The sequence below is a fragment of the Phacochoerus africanus genome, chromosome 6 (assembly GCF_016906955.1).
Source record: "Phacochoerus africanus isolate WHEZ1 chromosome 6, ROS_Pafr_v1, whole genome shotgun sequence".
In the NCBI taxonomy this organism is placed as follows: domain Eukaryota; kingdom Metazoa; phylum Chordata; class Mammalia; order Artiodactyla; family Suidae; genus Phacochoerus; species Phacochoerus africanus.
The window spans coordinates 126,249,791-126,269,789 of record NC_062549.1 but is presented as its reverse complement, the minus strand read 5'-3'; the positions used below and the strand labels follow the sequence as shown (position 1 = coordinate 126,269,789).

Genomic DNA, 19,999 nt, shown 5'->3' with positions numbered 1-19,999 from the left:
GAAAGGCTCTTGTTTTCATAAAACTGGTTAACAAAAAAAAAGATTGTTACATACAGACACCTAGTAGTTTATGTGGAATTAAGTACATTTTCAGTGAAATAAGCCCAGACTGAGGCGGCTGCTTGGTGGCAGTGATGCTGTGCAGGGCAAGAGACAGCATTGTCCACGGAGGTAACTTTCCCCCGAACATGGTGTGTTTGTTTTAAAATGTTTTAATGCTTGTCCTGTAGTTGCCAAGAGTTCCGTCTCTGCCATGGATGTGTACCTGTAGGAGGTCTGGGGCTTTGAAGCAGTCAAGGGCTATCGGCTGCCAAGGGCCCTCCCACCCAGCTTCAGGAAAACCCTGGACGCCTGAAGTCCGATGGTTCAAGGCCTCAGCCAACATGAACCCCAAAGCCGAGCTCTGCTGACGTCACCTGCTCCCGGGCGGACAGCCGTGTTCCTGGCAGTTTCGTGGGTTAGGCAGGACCCCTGGGCACAGGAGCCTGGAGTGGGAAATGTCCCAACTGCAGATTTTTTTTTTTTAACTTCCTTTCATTTTATGAAAACAACATAGGAACTGAATGCAAAATGGGTTTCAAACTAAAATATATAGAATCGGGAAATACAGCTTTCTCAGTTGAGGGCAAATCATGCCTTATACGTACACAACACATGCCAAAATGTCCTTGCGGCGGGCACATTCACGGAAGACAAGGCCGGCAGTGTATCATAATGCAATGTGGAAACCGCAGGTGTGACCTCCTTTCTTTGAGGCTGAAGTGCACTCCTACAGTGAACCTGGCTTCAGATCAGGCGAGGTGTGATCGTTTCTCAGTCTCACACTGTCTATGCCTGTCCGTCCACCTGCAACCCGGCCCGTAAGAGTGTTTCTAAATTTAAGGGGAAATTTTAAAAGAAAATCTTTTGACAGTGGCCTTTCCAGCTTCCTCTGGCCCCAGGTTTAGGGTCAGCTGTTTTTTTACACTGTCCTGTCTGTTGTTCCCAACCTCACGGGGGCCAGGAAATTAACACAAGTTTGGGTTTAAGATGCTAAGAGAGATGAGCCTGAGGTCCACGTTTCTCACTTAGACGCTAACACCCACACACTCCTGCTCCCGTGAGAGAAGGAGGCATCTGGAAAGAGCAAAAAATTCTCGGGAATATGAGGTGGGGAGTAAGATATACAGAAAAGACAGAGTTTTTCCTCCCATTATCCCAAGGAGAAAAAAAAGTCAATGACCATACATAACCGTAAGGCATCAAGAGCCAGCTTAAAGTTCATCTGCTAACTGGTCCTGTTCTCAACGTGCAGACAGACCACCCCCTCCACCCCGACTTCTCAGTCTCAATTCTGGACTTGTCGAAAACAGGTCTAAATAGCTCTATGCCTATTTTCTAGAGAGCTCAAAGGCTGAAGGCATTCTTTAGATTCAGGTGTCCTGAGACGCAGGTCAGTCCTCTGCAGAACGGGACGGCCTCTATGAACCCTGGACACAAAGCAGAAGTGGAGGTTCCTGGCAGGCAGGTGCAACCTCTGGACAGAGATGCTGGAGGAGAAGCTTCCAAATGTTACCAAGAACTAGCAGTGTCCGGACCTGGAAAACGAGGGAGGGGCGCTCTCGGGTGCTGAGTGCAGAGAACACTCGTGTGAATGTACGTGCGTGGTGAGACGCGGTGCAGGCCTGGTTGCATCTTTGGACTGGAACCCTTACTGATGGGATCCGATCACCAAGAATACTCCCTGCGAGGTTTCTGGCGGGACGGCAATCCTGGGGCGCCTCTGGCACGGCTTTGGAATGCCAGCCCTCCGAGGTCACCGTTTTCTACAGGAGAGGAGGCTCTCCCAAGGAGGAAGGCAACTTTTATTTTAAAGTAGACGAGCAGTCCCCATGCCCTGGAGGCCTGGAAGCAATTCAGCAGGGTGGCCCGTTCCTGCTTTCTGAACACATCACCCGCCAACTTACCTGGGGTGCTTCAGTGAGGCAGGTGAGCAGCAGGTGATGGAAAGGAGGTACAGACCTAATGCAGAAATAAACAAGCATTAGTCTAGCCTCTGCCTCGCACCCTGATCCCCCCCCCCCCGCCCCCGCCCCGAGACGAAGCCACGAGAGTCCTCTAGAAGACTCAGAGCATCTGCTCTTAAACGGCTCCTTTCCCAAGGAGGAACAAGGTCTGTGTTGTGATGTGGGGCCTGAGATGCTCTGTTATTGCAACTTCATTTTGTCCCTGCTTCTTTTCAAAGATTATCTGGAATGAATTGTTTCTTTTGTTTACCAGCCAACAAACGACCTCCGCTAATCTTATATTTTATCTCCCTAACATATGGAAAAGCTATTTATTCTAGCCAATCACAATAAAGTGAAGAAAACCCCATTTTATGGAAAAGTATATATCACTCGTCTGTTGATCATTAAAGATATGATCACCGGTGAAAACCCTCCGAAGGTGGCACATTTATGCTTCCAGGAACAGATGGGGACACGCATTTTCCTTGCAAATACTTTTGAAATTGCTCTACTGGTAGCAGTATAAAAATGATATACAGATGCCAGGGCCGGCCTGGCCAGGATGAGCGCGCCAGATTTACACAGGAAAGCCCTCGCGCGCAGGCTGTCAGTTTTGATTGACCTCCACTATAGCTCAGGAACTTGTTGACTAGGTAGGGAAACAGGGCAAATAATTCACTGCAGCAAGTCAGATAATTCACACAACCAATCGGTCTGCTTCACTTGCGCGCTGTGACATACGAGCCTTCCCCACAAAGACGCATCACTTTCCAGCCTGAGCAACATTCAACGTCAGGCAAGAGAAGGTATTAACGCCACACAAAAGGAGGCGGATGCCGCGGGAGCAGAAGTTGCCGTGGTAATGGACGGTAAACAGGTCCCGCTCTGCTCCAAGGCCTGGCCCACCGGCGCATCCAGGCCCCATTGTCATTATCATATTGATTAAAAAAAAAAGTTCATCATAGTGCAATTTTAGGTTTAACGCCAACGGCTCGGGAAAGAGCAAAGAATTATCCTACAAAAGCACAACATTCTTACCGCAGGGACGTTTCCCTGTTCCAGTTCATTGATGGAGTTGATTAAGTTTAAATGAAGCAGACACTGGATAAAAGTAAGGGTATTGACCACTGGGCACGGCGATCCCTGCTTGAAAGGACCTGAGACATGCAGAAAAGCAAGATTTGCTAAATGCTCTAATCTTCAATCAAATCTTACATCAATACAGACAAAGTTTGGTAATGAGAGATTCAATGAAGCATGCGGGAGAAAGAATTAATCCTCTTGGTCTAAACTGGCTTCAACTTTGAAGCTTGCTCCGAAGGAAAGACAGTTATCTAAATGCTAAATAAGAAACTTATTGTACTTTTCATGGCATGCTAATCTTTTGTCTATTTCATCTCTATTATGTGTATGCTCCTAGATTGCAGTTGTCATGGAGATTATATCAGGGGTTGGTGGTGAGAAGCCAGGCGAGGGGGTGGAAAAGACCCCCACGCGATCCACACCAGAGGCAAGAAAAGACCGAAGGAAGAAGCAGGCGGGCACCTAACCCCTCCGGAGCTCCTTCCACCAGACCCCGGCCCCACGCCAACCGGGCCAAGGGGGAGGCCGGGGCCTCCCCGTGCCCTTGCAGGCGAGGTCCCCACAGCACGGCAGCTGGGGGGGGGCAGGGGGGGTTGGCAGGGGGGCAGGCACCCTTCCTACCCCGAACTCCTTTCCCCGAAGAGCTTCCGGCTTCTAGGCCAGAGGCTCCTCCTCCTCCTCGATGCCTCCCCTTCCCCCAGGGCCTAGGATACGCTGGGCTGTGAGGCTGACCAGAGAGGGACCCGGGGAGGCGAGGGCTCGGACCCTCGCCAGCCCTACCAGGCAGGCTGAGCCTCGAAGCCAGGCTGAGTCAAGGAGAGGAAGGAGCACCAGATCCAGAACAGCAGCCCCAGCAGCCCTGGCAGGGGGGAAGCCACAAGGTCACCCAGGGCTCTGGCGACCAAAGGGGACCCTGGGCCCTTTATGTGTTTTACAAAAGTTGCCAAATTAAGACGGGATTATAACTGCTCGAGTCCCGTCAGGGCTGAAAGGTTGGGAGCCTCAAATATGCCCCAGCAGTGTTGATGAAAAGCTTAAAAAGTAATAAAAGGGAGAACAGAGCGAGGAAAGTAACATGTATAACTCTTATTAAAGAGAAGAGCCACGAAGAGGTTGTGAACTTGACTCACTGTTTGAACTTTAATTTGTTCATTAACAGGATTTGCCCCTCACTGCGAATGTTATTACTTCCTCTGCCGCCCAGCAACAACTCGGGGCGTGATGGAAGAGTCTGGCAAAAGTTAAATGCCTGGTAATTAACTCATTCACTTGAAAAAGGAGGAAGAAGGAGAGCCATCCCACTGCAGCAGAAGGCAGAGGGGCTGGCGGAGGGGCCCAGCGAAAACCTGCACGGAGTCGCCCCCCCAAGACTCAGGGGCCCCCACCCACCGGGGAGGGAAGACTTGGTCCCTGAGAGGCTCTATCAGCTAAGTTAAGGCCAGGAGCACCCCGAAGACCTTCTGCCCAATGCCACCTGCCCCTGGTCTGAACTCTCTGGCCAGGGTTTCAGCAGGAGCCACGCTGGATGGTCTGTGAAGGTCGGATGGACACTAGAAATCCCCAAATACTATATACTCAAAACATCTTTTGTTACAAAGTGTCTTTTTCTCCCCCCTCTTCCTTCTCCCGTGAAGTGACGGGTTTCTTCTGCAGTCTTCTGCAGGGACAAGGAGTGTCAGCAGCCAGATCTAACCCGCGTGTGCGGGCACCCTGGTCAGCCTTACAACGTCATGCCCCCCCCGCCCCCCCTGCAGATGACCTTAATAAACTCTGGAGACGAAAAATGAAACACACGCCTCGGCCCTGCTCAGAAGCAACAGGCCTGGCTTTGCCTCTGACCTTGCGGGGCCGGCCTTTCCCTGAGTCACTTGTCCCCTTCCTGTGTCTGTCAACCATCCCACACAGTCCCCTTAGCTGAGCATCCTCCTTCCAAGGGAATCGATGCTGAGCCACATCTACTGTGACCCCCTCAGACACCCCAGGGCTCCGGGCACCATGTTGCCCCTGCAGCCAAATGAGAGCGACAGCAGCCAGAGTCCGGAAACGAGGGGCTGTCAGCGGTCCTTCCTATTTGAGATGTTTAAGGCCCACCGCTGAACAACAGGCAGTTTCAATTTCCTCACGTTTTAAAAACTGGCGTCCCTATAATCAGTGTGACTTTCCTTAGAAATACAATTACCTACCGCGCATTCTCCCATCACCAAGCTGCTGGTGACAGAAAAAAGGGTGGTGAGGGGAGAATGAGAAACACCACCACCGAGAGCCCCGGGAGCCAAACCCATCTCCTAGGTCTGTGCTTTTAATTAAATCACTTCCAAACCCCCAGGGAAGGGAGTATTTTCTCATCCAAATCACGCTGTCACCAAATAAAGTCATCAAATTACCATTTTGCTGGCAGCATCCTCCCCATGTGACCCCATGCCACTTGGTACTACAACCCTAAGCTCCAACCTCAAACGGCCATGCATGACCTATACGGCCTGAAAGCCAGGGACAGGCTCGCAGGCGAGGGCAGGGAGTTAAGCTGAAGCGCGGTCTACGGTTTCTTTAGCATTAGGTTCCTTCCCGGCTTTTATACTCCGTGCGTCTTGGGGGTGGTCTGCTTTCTGGAGTTGTGGGTCTGTACCAATTCTCTTCCAGACAACTGCCGTTAACTGTTAGGCAGGAGTCTACAGACCAGACCACTCCCCTCCCTTACTCCACACCGCTGAGCTCAAAGCTCTTCTAAGGAAAGACACTTTAGAGAGATCACCTCGACCTGGTCTGGTGCCCTTGCCGCTGTCCTCACCGAGACCCTTCTCCCTTTACACAGGCACAAGTGAGTTCTCCTTCCCCCCGACAGCCTTCGGGGCGTCTCGAGACTGATTTATCCTAAACGCCCCCTTCACTCCCAAACCTTAAGAGCGCGGACAGCCTTGATCAGCCCACTGGGCTCCTCACACTGGCCTTGAAGCCTCCGCTCCACGCCACCCAGAGGCTCTCCCCGGCTGGTCTGGGCTCGATTTCCGCCAGCAGTCTACACAAGGTGAGACAGCTCTTCAGGAAGAAGGCTCCCCCACTGGCCCCGCAGCAACCGCGGGAACAGCCATGTAACCAAACACTCGTGAGATGCCAGCCACCATGTCAGGCATCACAGACAGTATCTCATTTCAGCCCTGCGTTTAATGAGATACGATGATACCCATCGCTCATTTCATTCCTGCAATTTAATGAGATACGATGGTCATCGCGCGGGGCTGTAGAAGCTGAGACGAAAGACATTGAGGCCCTTGTCCAACCAAGGCCTCCAGGCAGAGACGGGATTCTCACACTCATCTATCTGGCTTAAAAACTGGTTTACTCTGCACTTGGCATGTTCCCAGCCTGCTGCATACACGGTGTTCTCAGCGCCCCTCCTGGCCATCGGGAGGCCTTCCCACCTCGACCAGACAGATCTGAACCCCACCCAGCCTGCAGACCTCGGAACGAAATTCCCACCTGTCTTCTGAGCTCTGTCGCAGCGTCCCCGTCCTGGCAGACTCTGCCCGGGCTGTTCCTTGAGTTTCCCTTCATTCGGTCCCTTCCAACCTCACGCTAAGCTGCTCCTTGAAGAGGGGAATCTGCCTTCTGTTTCTTGACTCCTCGCCCACGCTCCAGAGCCTAAGAACCTAGCTTCCCCTTATGGAGCACAAGCCTCACCCACAACAACTCTAAGAAGGAGACCCCGTTATTACTGCCATTTTGCAGATAAAGAAACTGCGGCTCAGAAAAGATGATGCAACGTGCCAAGCCACTCAGCAATAACCAGAAGATCCGATATTCCAAGGGGCACGCATCACACGGCCTGCTCTGGAGCGGACACGCTGCACGGCTCCAACACGCTGCGCCTCCGCGGGGTGACCTTCTGAAGGATGCGCAGCCAACCTCCGGCAAACACCCTCCAAGCATGGCTTCAGACAAGGGCACCGCTTTCCTCTTTTGGGGGGCGGACGAGAGTCAGCCCCAAGACCCTCCGTTCTCCTCTCCTCTTGGGGAGCCACGGCCCTGCCGGTGGGGGCGGACGATACCATCGGCCGTGTCTGTGCTGGTCTCTCGGGCAGAGGCCCGGCAGCCTCTGTGCCTTTTGAAGACATGGAGGGACGTGAGAGGGAACAAAAGACGCGGCTGCGAGGGTCGAGGCGCGGGCGGTCTCGGCAGCAGCGATGGGTTGCTGCCGTGGGGAGATGACAACGGCAAAGACACGCACACAGCCGACCCTTTAAGCCACATGCAGAACTCCGTCCAGCTTCTCGTTTTCTTCTAAGACATGCAGGTGGCAACGGGCATGAAAAACCTCTCTAAGATAAGAACCTCTGGAGGCATAAGGACCAAGGCCTGCTAGTCTGGCTCCTCGTCCCACGTGGAGACTGTGCCTTCTGTGCCGATGCTGCAGGTCTGGACGTGACAGGTTGCTTTACCTCTAGCCGGTCTTTAGGAAATGGCCACGGGGACCTTCCTACGAGCCTGAGAATGCGGGAACAATGCCTGCGTGGCCCACGCGTCTCAGGATCCGTGTGAAAACCCGCCCGTGCTCCGTTCCCCACGTCGGGTCTCCACCTTCACTGACGCACTTTGGTTTCAGCGTCCAGACAGCGAAGGGCTGCAACTCTCAGGCTCGCCGGCAGAACTCAGGCTGCGGCCGCGCACAAAAGCCCGCCCACTCAGGTCACTTATAAAGCAAGTCCTGCCACTTGCTTCATCTCAGACAAGGCTGAAAACTCCCCCTCGAAGTAGATTGGGTGGCTATGACTAGTACAGACCTTCTGTGCACAAGGAATAGACTAAAATTCGCTTCAAATAACACAACTGGTGCGTGATAAATCTGGTCCCCGCTCCTGGTCCCCCGAGGACCCTTTCTGCCCCGTGATTATTTCCCAAGTCTCAGTGCAAATTTCCTGCCTTTTCTATATTCTGGATCTACACGTGAATTCCGTCAATCTAAAACCACGAGTTTCTCTTTCTGAAAGAGACGGGCCTCAACCCACGCCAACCTGACGTCTTCAATTATAACTACATGGGCCCCCAACCCTGAAGCTATAACACTGTATCAAAAAAAAGTTTTCTTTTTGGCGTTTTAGGGCCGCTCCCATGGCATATGGAGGTTCCCAGGCCGGGGGTCGAATCGGAGCTGTAGCCACTGGCCTACACTCACCAGAGCCACAGCAACGCGGGACCCGAGCCACATCTGTGACCTACATCACAGCTCACAGCAACGCTGGATCCTTAACCCTTGGAGTGAGGCCAGGGATCAAAATCACATCCTCATGGACATTAGCTGGGTTCGTTAACCACTGGGACACGACGGGAGCTCCTGAAAATTTAACATTTAGACCCAAACTAAGAACTATCCAGCTGGTTCTTAAATGTACAGAAGATGAGCAGGTGTGAGGGTTAGGCTGTCCATTTCAAAAGGAGGGATAACATCGCTGTTTACTTGTTTTTCCACCACTGTTGTCACCTATTGAGGGTCTGCTGGGGACCTGCTGCCCTCTTGCACTTGTAACATAAAATTTAGGAGCTTCCCCTTGCTGTACAGTGGGGAAAAAAATAAATTAATAAAAAGCTTAAAGAAAACAACAACAAAAAAAAACAACAAAAAGACAATCTACAGAGTATGAGAAAATAGTTTCAAATGATGCAACCTACAAGGGCTTAATGTCCAAAATATGAAAAAAAAACTTCATACAATTCAACAGCAAAAAAATAAAAAAACCCAATTAAAAAATGGGCAGAGTCTGGTGCCTTAGACCACTGGGCCACAGAGTTAATAGATGCAGACTATTGCCTTTGGAATGGATAAGCAATGAGATCCTGCTGTGTAGCACTGGGAACTATGTCTAGTCATTTATGATGGAGCATGATAATGTGAGAAAAAGGAATCTATACATGTAGGTGGAACTGGGTCACCATGCTGTACAGTAGAAAATTGACAGAACACTGTAAACCAACTATAAGGAAAAAATAAAAATCATTATATTAAAAAAAAAAATTAGGAGCTGTTCTGTCTGCTAATAAACAGTCTTTGCCCCAGAAAAGACCTGGAATCTGTCCACTCTGTTCAGTGACCTTTCAGTGGGGTCTGTAACCGGTGTCCAGGGCCCGGCAGGTCCCCCTCCCTCCTTTCTGAGCGATAACCAGACTCATCAAAGCAGACAAAACTCGAGTTTCCAGATCTTATAAGTGTCGACAGCTCAAACGTGGTTCATCTCCACATCCAGCCGAACTCTGGGGTGAAGGACAGGAGCACGTTTGGTGACTGGGGACAGCTGCGCTGTTTGTTTGCCGGCTGACCCTCCCTTGACAAGTGCGGCGGCGTTTGCAACCTTCGGCTACAGCAGGAAGGCTCTTTCATCTCTGTCCTCTGGCCTCGTTCTCTCCTGATCATTGCAGCCTGGATCGCTGCTCATCACCAACGGTCCCACAGCCCTCTACGTAACACCAAAGGTGTGAGACCCGAGTTTTTAGAAATACTCCTACTCAGCTCATTACATTCTTTCTGCTTCTCCTGGTTCTCCATACCGTCTCAGCTGGAGTTGAAGCTGAATTATTTGATGGTTTTTTGGAAACTACTTCTAAATGCGTCCCTCAAATGACTTTAAGTCTGATTCAAAGGCCACATGATTCAGACGGACTTCCTCCTTCCATCTCCCTCTCTCTCTTTTCCTTGAGTGTCTTTCCCCATTCTGGTCTTGACTACCACAAGAGTTTGAGTTCACTGCACACGGAGTTTCACGACACGCATCATGATTTTTTTGGCACAGCATACAGCGTATGTATTTTGCACAGTATATATACAGCGTAGAGTTAGCTTACAGCAGTACACAGAGGTCCCACTGCGTATTTACGGTGGGGTCCCTACAAATGACCAATGTTTCAGCCCACAGCTTAGACTTCACCTTTCAGGTGAAGGATCACTGAAGTTTTTGATAATGGTGACGGCTTTGTTCACTAAATAGAATACAGATCAGATGTAATTTCTTGAGTATGATTTCTTTATATTTCAAGGAATGTGGAGCAGCGAATCTATAGAACTTTACAGGGCAATCCTGATTTTAGGCCATGACATCTCGGATTTTTCCCACCCAGTCCCATTTTCTAGACCTTAACAGCTTTTGTAACCACAGCAGCCAAAGTGAACTCTCATAAAATCCAGATCAACCAAATTCTTGACAGTACAGCTTTCTGAAATAAGACGTCTCTCTACTGCAGACCAGTAGACTAGAGACGCAGGAGACTGTTAAACAGCAATTTATTGATAATCAAAGAGACTCTATACGCTCCACACGCACCTTATTTCAATGGTGCTGCCTTCGTTTGAGCGATGATTGTAAAATGACTGTAGAACTAATTTTAAAGCTACTCACGGAAGCTAATCGTCTTTCCCATTGTTTTGACCCAAAATTATATTATCTGACTTGATCACCTTACTCTTCCAGGCACAAAACGTCTTTGGAGGAAGATGCCTTCCCACCCCCAGGGCGTTTTAGCGAGATGTGCTGTGGGTTTTGAGGAGTGCCCGAATGAAGAGCTGCAAATAGGTTTGAGCGGTGGCAGCAGTGGGAGCATCACCGCAGTAAGCGAGCGACGTCCTAGGTGACTAGCGGTGAGGACGCACTCCGATGGGCACATGACCTCTGACACGGTGGACTGCGTTAGTTCACACTCATTTCTTGGCTACCTGGTTTCAGTTCCCACAGCAAAATATTAGGGTTAAGGATAAAATCATTCTCACCGTCTTCCACTCCTGCACTTCACAAAATGTCACTCACGTTCTCGCTCTTTTTTTTTCCTGCTTTTTAGGGCCAAATCCATGGCATATGGAGGTTCCCAGGCTAGGGGTCCAATCGGAGCTGTAGCTGCCAGCCTACGCCACAGCCACAGCAGTGCAGGATCCGAGCCACGTCTTCGACCTACACCACAGCTCATGGCAACGCTGGATCCTTAACCCACTGAGAGAGACCAGGGACCAAACCCGCAACCTCGTGGTTCTTAGTTGGATTCAGTTCCACTGCGCCTCGACGGGAACTCCCAAAACGTTACATTCTTTAGATGCATCTTAGAGACGTCACACAAAAATGTCTGGATGGTCGAGGATCTGGGCACTGTTTAGACTGATTTCAAGTTTTAGCCAAGAAAAATGTAAAACTACAAACAACTGCAACAAACATATTGGCTATATTTTGCTATTTTTATCAAGCTGATGAAAATGCATTTTAAACAGGTATACTTGTGACTACTTGGGATGTGTCTGCCTGACTTAAATGTAAGCAGTTCTTTCTTCAGGCTGGGGAAAAAAGGGTATGCAGTTTTGATGTGACCTAAGAATACAGGGCTTTGCTCCCATAAAACCAGCCAGTCCAGCACACCACCCAACAAGTAGGACCTTCTAAGAAAAACTGGATATGCTGAAATTATTAAAAGAACATCATAAACCCAGGCAAGTCCTTTAAACGTTGTTTTGAAAGTCTCAAGGAGAAAAAAAACATGGTACTGCAAAGAGGGCCGGGTTGGAGAAACTTTTGATTTCTAATTGTTCCTCCCTTAGCTTGCTGCTGGAGAGCAGTCAATTCAGTCTTCCATTTGTACAAATGAAAGGCCACAGTTTTTAACGTGTTCATAATACTATTCCTTGAGCCAGAAGAAGATACACATACTTCCCACATCTTAGTTCCATTTCGACAATTATGTATTAAATGCCTACAGGCACGGCGTTGAATGGCCAAGTGAAGGATCTATAACAGATAAGGAATAAAGTTAGTGAATGAATGAGCAGGGGCCAAGAACCCCATCCTGGGTGAACACCTGCAGAGTCCATCTCACAACTAACTTCCGCAGGAGTGGTCCCTGCAAATACAGCTTCCAACCATCACATAATATCAAGCCTAAAGTATCTGCTTAGATTAGGCCCACCTTAGATTTCAGAAGTCATGCGTTAGGGCCTAGCCGTACTGTTGAGCCTCATCACTTGTTTCATGGGACTCCTGGTACAAGCAGCCTTTTCCACACTGGTGGGTAAGGAGTGATCGTCAAGGCTGCAGTTCTACAGAAACTGGACCGGATTTCCCCACCTGAGGGGGACTGATCCTTTCAGACATCCGGCACGCGCGCCATAAGCATCAGGCCTCTCATTTAAGCTGGCAAATGATTATCTTCATAACAGAGCCATAAACGGAACCAGCGTGCTCACTATTCCAACTCTTCCAGTTTTAGAAGATGTTTGGTCTCATAAAGGGAGCTCTGTCACTGGCCTATAGGGACTATCTTGGGGGGTAGAATACATAACACATCATCCTTTTAGCAACAGGACTAAAACAAAACCCTCCTCCTTCCTATGGGGACTTTCTTGAGTACATAGATAAATACCTACAAAATGATAAATGCTCCTATCCCTCTTTCAGCATTTTCAAAGATGTCAACCAAACACAAAATATTTTTGGTGTGTGAATTAAAACGCCTCTTACTGCTGGTCTCAGACGTTTCCTTGTAAGACAGTGTGTCGAGAACGGGTGGATATATTGCCTGTCCTCCAGACTGACACCGCACTTCCTAATAGCTTGGTATGATGACTGCTGTCAAAATCGCCTGCGTGGAAACATCCGTGCCCTCCACCGACATAATTTATTAGCGTGACAGAAGCCTAAAGAACTAAGGACACCGCCAAGCCCGACTTGGAGCACATGGTGTTGGGTGGGGGGGGCTCCTGCGTGTAAACGTGTGAACGGAGGGTCTGCATCCTTCCTACGCGTTCACTTAGGGAGGGTGAGAGTGGCCTGGACGTGCGGTGGGCGGGGGAGGGACAGACAAGCAAGTGCCCGCGACAGAAGGAGGAAAACGCTGTTTTTCCAAAGTCGAGTCCCATGCAGGGGTTGGTGTCTCTCCTCGGTGACCCCCCGCTCGACAGCACGCACTTTGCGGGGGACGAGCTGGGAGCGAGGGCCGGAGGGCGCCGCGGTCACGGAGGCGGGCGGGCGGGCAGGGGACGCGGACCCAACGGCGCGGGAACCGCAGGTGGGCTCGGCGTGGCCTGGGCGGAGCGCTCCCGCCAGCGTCCCCGCAGGGCGCACAGGCGGGCGCACAGGCCGCCCCCCCGCCCCCCGCCGCTTCCACCGCGCGCGTCCCGCCGCCCCCGCCACCTCGCGGCCGGCGACCTCGGCCTCCCCGCGCGCGCCTGCCGGGCTGCGGCGTGGGAACCGGAGCTGCCGCAGCCCCAGCGGCACACAAAGCCCCCGACGGGGCCGCAGCGCCTCCCCGCCTCGCCACCCCGGCTCCGGGAGCGCAGAACGCGGGCTCCGCGTCCCCGCGTCCTCCGCGTCCCCGCGTCCTCCTGCGGGGCAGCCCCGCCGAGCGGAAGCCTCGAGCGGGAGGGGCGACCCGCGACGCGAGCACCCCCGCCCCCTGCAGGGCCCCGGCCCGACCGAGACCCTCACCTCCAGGGAACAGGCGCTGCCGCCTGGGGGCGGAGGGGAGCGCGTGGGGGGTACTCACGCTGGGCTGGGCCGCGCCGCGCAGGGACCTCACGGGGAAGGACGCGTGGGCTCGCGCCGGGGAGCGCCCGCGCCACCGCCCCCGCCGCTGCCTCGGAAGGGAGGCCTCTACCGTCCGGCCCTGGACCTGCAACCGCCGCGCTCGGGAGCGCGCGCCGCCGCCGGCGGCCCCGCCCACAGACTCGCAGGCCCCGCCCTCGGGCCACGCCGCGCCCTCGGGCCCCGCCCACAGGCCCGCCCGCCGGCCCCCGCCGCGCCCCTCGCTCTGGCCTCCTTTCCCCCGCCGGCTCCCTCTCCTCCCCTCCCCTCCGCCCCGCGGGGGCAGTCGGCTCCGCGGAGAACAACGCGGCGCGACGTGGAAATCCTTCCACCAAAGTGAGCTGTGATATCCTTTTGATGGCTATAATTTATTCCAAATCGTCCCTGGACTGAAACGATCAATTAGCAGCCTGAAACGCACTGTGAAGTAAATTGTCACACTCTCTATTACAGGATGGTTATCATATATTTATAAGGTGTGTTTTCTGCAATCAGAACCAACAAGGTGTTGAGTGATCAGTCATAAACGCACTTTTTCAAAAAGAGCGGGAGAGAAGCGCCAGCCTGGGGGTGGGGAGCATCCTTTCGACAGCTCTCCCCTCTCCCACCCTCCGGCAAGGCTAACATTTCTAAGCCAACTCTCTCGGCCGCTCGCGGCGCCCGGAGCTGCATCCCTGTGAGCTGCAGGGAGATGTGCAGCCCCGAGAGGAGACGTGTCCTTATTGTGAAATACAGATCGGGCGTGAGGCTCATACACTCCCAACCTGGAAAATCAGGTCTTACTCTGCTTCTGAGCTGCTAGCAGAATGTCTGCGTCCTATACTTGCCTATTTTCTTCAAGTCTCAGGGTGCTGTCCTCCTCTCCCTGCTATTTAGGTGTGGTATACTGTAGAGAGTGTGCTAGGGTGATAAAAGTTTGCCCACGGAGAGAACTCTGCATTCTGAATTGGAATCTCTGCCAGAAGGCTTCTCTATTGAGATGGCACAAAGTACTGAGAAAGGCATGAGTCTCGGAGGCTGTCTGGCCTGGACCGAGGCACGGAGACAGCGTTGTTTTCCTTACAGACCTCCTCCCAAACTGTATGGATGTACATCCAGAACCTTCGGGCTTCCCCTAACAAACCACCATCACGTTGTCATCTACAACCACCCATCAGTCATTTTTAAGAGGGATTCTGGTATGTACCCAGTTAACAGTCCTTTTGCCTGAAAAACACAGCTGTAGAGCCCAGCCTCCTGACTGCTATGAGGAAAGCTGAGCAGCCAGAAGTCGGGCTCTGGGGCGATACCCTGGGAGGTGGGGTCACATACACGGTTTACGCTGCCTTCTTCCTAGGTCAACGGTCCCTATGATTTCGGCATGGCAGGGCTTATCCGCATGCCCACTTCTGAAGGAGGGAGAGGAAGGAAAAAACCCCGTCAGGCGTTTGAGGTGCAGAGGTGGCTGTTGCCATTGGGCCTCCTCCAATGTAAATGGGGTGCCATGTTGTTCTCCCCGAAAGCAAAGGAGCTGGGGGCCCTCACCTCATCTCAGTACCAGCATAGCAAAGAGCCAGACCCAGAACCTTCACCTTGTACTTTCCAAAGTCATTGATTAATCGGCATTAATCTGTTGTTGTTGTTGTTGTTGTTGTTGTTTTGGTCAACAACACCCAGGGCATATGGAGGTTCCCAGGCTAGGGGTCAAAGTGAACCTACAGCTGCTGGCCTACGCCACAGTCGCAGCAAGGCCAGAGCTGAGCCGCATCAGCGACCTACACCACAGCTCACGGCAACGCCAGACCCTTAACCCACTTAGTGAGGCTGGGGATTGAACCTGCGTCCTCATGGATGCTAGTTGGGCTTGTTATCACCGAGCCACACCAGGAACTTCCGCATTTTAGCCAGTGTTTATTAAGCACTTACTTCATGCCAGGCACTGCGCATTAAATTATATGCCTTATCTCATTTCCTCCTATCAACCAACTTATGGGGAAGCATCTTTATTTTACCAAAAGAAAAGTGAGCTTTGGCAAGATGAAGTAATTTATCCAAGGTCACACTTCTAGTAAGTGATGCTCTCAAACCCAGGTCAGTCTCCAAAGCCCATGCTGTTTACCCCAACAAGATACGACCTCAAAAATTTCATATTCTGATGTAGGATTTTTCCACCAACAAGATTTTAATGGAGCTGATGATACAGTGAGAGTGGTGACTTCTGGGAGAAGAATGAAAGAGTGGTTCTTTACAAAGGAGATATTGCAGACGACACACTCACACCCCGCCTGGGAAATTACCCTTTCTCTGCTCTACCTCCCTATATCCCTTCATCTTTTTCAGAGTTAGACCTGCCATCTGGTGTCTACCCAAGGTCAGTGATGACTGCTAAGCTTGGGGTGGAGGTGGGGGGTAGGGTGCATGCAGCAGACCCCAGGGAAAGCAGAACTCCCCGGGGAGGGGCCTTAAGTAGGAGCCAGAGCTGGCCAGAGGCCCTCGTCCCAGGCCCCCCGGCTCTGAGAATGAAACATTGCTTCCTAATGGACTTTAAATTACTAACATTGCTAAACTCTCCCTTAATAGACTTGTAAAGATCTGCTTGCTACCTTTTTCCCCCTTCATGTAGAATTTGTAATCAAGAGCCCAATTTTGTCATTTGGAAATACTAATTATCTAATCACGCCATGCTGCACAACGTACTTGTCTGCCCAATTAGCTAGGACAATTATTAAAATTCAGAGGCCTAATTATGTCTCAATTTAATGCTGGCAAACTTGCATACAGAGCAGTAATTAAAATCCTCTCTTTCCCTCTGCCTGTAGGGCAGGGGATGATTAGGCCCTGTCAGGGGGTGTGCTGAACTAAACCAGTCAAGCGTATTGTGCAACATGACCCCGCATTGTTAAGTGTGTCAACATATTAACCTGAATTCCCTTCAGCCCCCACATAATCACATTTGGTGGAGGAGTAAAGGAGCTAAAACATGAAGCATTTTATTAAAAAAACATAAATTCTTTTTAATTAATGCTCTGAGAGGGCTGATGAATTTCATACTTCCAAGTGCTGGAAGACATAAGACTGGTTCATCTAATTACTAGCAAATTTGCTCCTGTTAAAACTACCTTTTTTTAAAACCCATTTAAAGAAAATGATTTTTTAGGTGGTGTAATAAAAAAAGAAAAAAAAAAAAAAACCCTAGCTAGTTGGCTTCCAGTGATACGGTTGATTATCAGTTCTGTTTGATGATGAACACAAGTGAATGCTGACTTCCAAAAGAATCAGGCCCAAGACTGGAGGCGTTTTTTTAAAAAGGCTAGAATTTAATACTTGTAAGATGTTACTAAAAGTGAAACATTAAAAATCATAATATTGAAACAAATTCAAAATATTTATCTTTTGAGCTCATAAGCTTGATGTCTGAAATAAAACCAGAGTGAGGAGACCAGAGCACCGCACAAATTCACGATGCTTTGGAAGCCCCTCAGCACGCAGGAACCCAGACAATGTGGGTCTGCTCGGCTGGCATCTCAGTCCTCTTCTCTGCAAACTAAGGGGAGCCACCAGACCCATTATGACTTCAGAGCTGTCCTCTGCATTCCGGCTTTCTCTCATGATGGAATCCATGAGAGAGGATTCGTGGGTTCATCTTGAAGAAGAAAAGCATTCCATCTTGACCAAAAAGGATTTATTCTGAAGAAGGACTTCTTTTAGTTGCTTTCAAATCTGCTGCATGGATAGCTTCCAGAATGCAATACACACACACACACAGTTACTGGGCAAAGCTCATCTCATTTGATCTCGTTTTGAAACCTCATGACAGCCTTGCAACACAGTAGGTAAGGCAAGCATGTCTCCATTTTATTCATGGGGGGCAGTTAAGACATGTGTCCACGCTGACCACGCTACACGGCCACTTGCTAATTAGGGGCAGAGCAAGACTAGAACTCAGTTCACCTGGCTGCCCACTGCATGGGACAGAGTGGCTGTGGATGCGACACCAATGAGAGAGGCTTGGTTTAGTAAACGCTCTCCAGTTGGGATCCGGGTATAGACTGGGCTATAAATAAGAAGGCCACAGGGGGATGGCCAGGTACCGGCCCCAGAGGATCTTCTGTCCTTCAGTCGCAATGTATCTGCAACGTGTTTAGTCACATTTGTTCATACTTGGTGCCTCTTTGAGTCTTATATTTGCTGAGATATGTATCATTCCATCCCAATCAGCGGCGGTGAAAGTAGCGTCGCTTCCTCCCACTTGCCCTGGGTCCAATGTGGGATAGAAGATGGTGTTTGGGGACAGTGGTGGCTGGTCCGTGTCCTCTTCCTAACAAAGGCCGTGACCACGGATAATCTCTACTGGAGATTGGCTGGAGCCAGGACAGGCCCTTAGGCCCCCTGTGCTATAAAACCAGGGGGCAGACCCTCCCCCCGGCCTCCCACGGCGTGTGCCCTACGTCTTGAAAATGGCCTTGCTCCCAGTCTCTTTGGATGGCAAACTCAAGTGCAAATCTGTGTTCTGACTTGTTCCCGTGGCTGTCAGCATGTTTTCCTCTTGTCAGCAGCAATTGACTGGTCAGGCTCACCCCTGTACAGCAATTGTAACAGCTCATTGACAGACTAGTGACCCAGCTGGACCTGATAATGGAAAACTATTGATTTTTGTGGGCACCACGAATCTAAAATGAACGACCGTTGTAATGTCATCAATTGTCTCGGACGCCGATAACCCAGAGGGAAAAAGTTGCAGGGATTGGTTGTATTTCCTGACAATGGTGTTTCAAAATCACACTGCGTATGTGGAAGAAGCAGCCCATTTCTTGGGGGGGGGGTGTTCCTTAAATGACCCCAATTAGTCCACCAGGGCTTCAACATCTAGCCTTGCATGTGCGAGAACGTGGGAGTTAGCATTTGCCAATCAGCCAGCTGGGACCTGATGTACCATTTAGAAAAGACACTTGAGGAGGCGCTTTGGAAAGAAAGTGTTCTAAGGGTTGACGTGCAGGAGGGGAGCTCACAGAAAAGAAGAAGGTTCCGATTGAGCCAAAACAGACTGGCTCTCAAAGAGTCTTGACGTATGACATTGTGACAGAACGCTTCGACTGCTTCTGCTTACCCACGTTGACTTGTTTTGGAGTTTCTGGGAAGTAGAGCTCAAAGAATGTACAGGTGCCTCGGATGGGTGTTGAAAAAAATCACTATTTAGTTTTGTTGTTCCAACCCTCTTCCTTGACCATCTCAAAACTCTCCAGCAGTGCTCATCACAGCCTCCGAAAACAAGAGCTGTTTCTTCTGGAGCCAAATGAGCAATGGGTTGGAGCGAATTCTGCCCCGTAGACAAGTCCAGAAAACGCTGCATGAGAACTCAGTGCTGTTATAGCTAGGCTGTCTGCCCATGGCCTCTGCTGAAGGGGACTTGGTTTAAAAAAAGAAAAAGAAAAAAAGAGGGAAGACTCTTGATCTCGGCTGCCAAGCTGATCCATTTCGTTCACAATCCACGTGTAGTGAGAACATCATCGTCCATGGGCCGGATCCAATCCACACGTTCTCACAAGACGTTCTGAGCGGAGACGCATCAAACAACACAGAGAGCAGGGGCGCTTCCCCAGCCATCTCTCTGCTCAAACAGAGCTGGCTAGAGAGCCGTCTCCGTGAGCGGCTGGAAAGAGAGGACCCGGGAGGTGACAGAGGTAACAAGTCCATGGGTGGCGGGGCCCCCACTCACAGGACAGTGCTAGCCTCACACTCTCCTGTAAAGATGCCTTGATGGCCTTGGAGTAGTTTCATCCCCTTTACACACTGTATTTCTAGTTCCCTAGGGCTGTCCAAACCCACGCTGCTGAGAGGTCAGCTGTCTATTAGTAAAGATCCACAAGGTTGGGCCCGGAACAAAATTAAGCTAGAACTGAAAAAAAGGAGAAAAAAAAGTACTGGCCTTTGGACATTATTAGGTACAGAACACTTGGTGCAGAGAACGCAGGAGTGGCCTGAGTCTGCGACGTGCCTTATGGCCCAGCCAAGGCGTCCGCAGCTAAAGGTCAGGGGCCAGGCCTTACACGCTTTGGGGTTCTCCGTAGTGGCTGCCACAAGGTCTTGCATGTCACAGACACAAGAGTCACTGAATGAAGAAGCAGAAAAGTGACTTTTAAGGAAGAGAAAATAGCTGAGATCGGTGGTTTCTACATGCCTGTCTGCAGGCTCGGGCCAGCCCGCAAAGGGCTTTCAGCCGTCCGTGATAAATACGTGAACAGGAGTTCCCGGCGCGGCTCGGTGGAAATGAACCTGAGTAGCATCCATGAGGATGCAGGTTCGACCCCTGGCCTCGCTCAGTGGGTTAAGGATCTGGTGTTGCTATGAGCTGTGGTGTAGGTCACAGGCATGGCTCAGATCCTGCGTTGCAATGGCTGTGGTGTAGGG

The 19,999-nt window shown here is 50.9% G+C and overlaps 1 long non-coding RNA gene across 1 annotated transcript in view; it reads right to left on the bottom strand.

Moving 5' to 3' along the window:
- LOC125129988 (uncharacterized) overlaps positions 1-13,648 on the bottom strand; it is a 33,883-nt gene extending 20,235 nt beyond the window's left edge. Inside the window, exons 1-2 of the long non-coding RNA XR_007135615.1 lie at positions 13,575-13,648; positions 1,947-2,001 (exon numbers count right to left, since the gene is read on the bottom strand). This is a non-coding gene — a long non-coding RNA (uncharacterized LOC125129988). The remainder of the gene's footprint in view (positions 1-1,946; positions 2,002-13,574) is intronic.
- Positions 13,649-19,999: the final 6,351 nt, after the last annotated feature.